Here is a 2,292-nt window from a genome sequence, read left to right on the forward strand (position 1 = left end):
CCTTGCCCCCGCCTTCCGCCATCCCCTCCCCCCGGTAGCTTCCGTAGGCAGAGGACACAGTGAGCGCCCCGTGCGAGTAGGCGGCCGCTGTTCCCAGTAGTTTCTAGTCCCCACACAGCACACGCTCCCGGGCCGCGGCCACCGCCCTCGGCGCCCAGTGACCGTCCTGACCGTCGCCAGTGAATCCTATGGACTAAACGATGCCGATCTCACTGCAGCCCCGAGTGTGAGCGCACATGCGGAGGTGGGTGCTGGATGTACACAGCGAAGAGCATCTTGTATTCGATGACAGATGGATGCATATATAAGAGAGCGATCATTTAATTTAAAGGCGTGTGTTGTTGTCTGTTCTCAGCCAAGTCCCTGAAGGCGCTCGGGCCACCGCAGGGCGAGCAGAGCTGGGTCCCCTGCAGCCGGTCCTGGACCTGCAGGCCCCGCCCGGCCTCAGGGAGCCGTCACTTTGGCGGTGGTTTGGGCAGTGACGGCTCCAACTGGTGACATTGGCAGCCTCTTCCGCAGCAGCTTCCCAGGCAAATCTTTTTCTAGTGGCGCCTGAGCCACATTCCTCCTTCCTGATGCTGTGGCACCTGCAGAGGATGTAGAGATGCCCTGTGTTCCTCCTGGCCCCTCCCATCCCACGGGGATGCCGGCTTCTGAAGGGCCTCAGGGCTCGGAGAAGTGTGTGCGGGCTGCCTGCCCCAGGTGCCACAAGGAGGTGCGGGAAGAGCTGAGGGAGGAGTTGCGGGAGGAGCTGCGGGAGGCCTGTCCCGCTGGGCCGGCTCCTTAGGGAGGGGCTGTTGTGAGTGTGGTGCCAGCTTCCTCATAGGAGCCTGGGAAAGGGGGATAATTACCAAATAAACCTCAACACAAGGACTTGAACAGCCTTAACCAAGCCCCTTCCCCAGGCCCAGTGGGAAAGAAGGTGCTGCCCCAGGCGCCGGCGGGAAGCTGGCCCAGGCGGCAGCTGGGGCCCCAGAGCTTGGCCGCCCTGTAGCTACTAGCACATCCCCATTCGCATCCGGCCGTTCTAATCGCCACCAGGATATGAGGGGCAGAACCTATCTCCTCATTTCACCCACGAACCACATGAGGATAGAGAACTAACATCTGGGAGTACAGAGTCCTCTTCCTTTCCATCCGAATTTGAGAACCGAACACAGGGTTTCCCTGTCCTGAGCTTCAGCTGGCGGGGCGTGTTCCTGCCGCCTGGTCTGAACTGCAGGTGGAGCCGTCAGTCACCCCGAGCCCACGCCCGCTCGGACCCCTCCCACCGGCCGCCAACCCCACAGGGAGGGGAGCCCAGGCCGCCTCCAAGTGATGCCACTCCTGGGAGAAGAGCCTGTGTGGGGCTTAGATGGCGAAAGGTTACGGTGGAGAAGTTGGAGAAGTTCGAGTGACGCCGAGCGTTAACGCAGGCGTGTGGGCTGGGATGGGCATGACCACGGGCAGCTCCAGTCTCCCAAGTCTCTCCGCTTTTGGAAAAGAAGTGTCGTTACTCGTAAAACGTCCTGGACCTCCGGCACCAGGACTGGACCTTGTCTTGGGTCATGGCCACGGGACTGTGGTGAGGAGGAGGGAACCAGCCAGGCAGCCCCCCCACACCCCGTCTCCCCTCAGTCCCTTCACCCCCTCTCTTCCTGGGACTCTAAGCCATTCGTGTATCTCTCCGACAACTAAGTGATTTCTCGTTGCCTGTAGGTGCTCACTCTTTAAAGGCTGCTTTTAGGGTCCACATACACCCCTCCCTGGGGTCCCTCCGCCGGGAGCCACAGCCTTCGCCTCCGCGGGGCAGAGCCTGCCTGCGCTGGGCTCCCGGTGGACCCAGTGGGCCCTGCCCAGCACTTCCGGTTTCCCCCCAGCGGTTCTCAACCTTTCTGATGCCGCAACCCTTTAATACAGTTCCTCATGTGGTGGTGACCCCCGATTTCATTGTTACAAATTGAACATAATTAAAGCATCGTGATTAATCACAAAAACAATATGTAATTATAGATGTGTTTTCCAAATGGTCTTAGGCGACCCCTGTGAAAGGGTCGCGACCCACAGGTTGAGAACCGCTGGTAGGTGGTCTCACCGGTCACCACAGAGCGTCCCGAATGTTAGGGCCTCGCAGCAGGACTGGGGAGAAATCCGCGGGTACTGCTTCGCGGGTCCCGGACAGCGGTCATTCGGCTGGTCTTACCTTACCTGACAGATGCAGCCCCTTCAGAAGCTTCTGAGAAGAAGGGCTTGAGAGATGGGGGCGCAGGGAGGCTCAGCGAGGACCATTCGAAGGGGCGGAGCAGAGGCCAC

The sequence above is a fragment of the Myotis brandtii genome, unplaced genomic scaffold (genome assembly GCF_000412655.1).
Source record: "Myotis brandtii unplaced genomic scaffold, ASM41265v1 scaffold627, whole genome shotgun sequence".
NCBI classification, from domain to species: domain Eukaryota; kingdom Metazoa; phylum Chordata; class Mammalia; order Chiroptera; family Vespertilionidae; genus Myotis; species Myotis brandtii.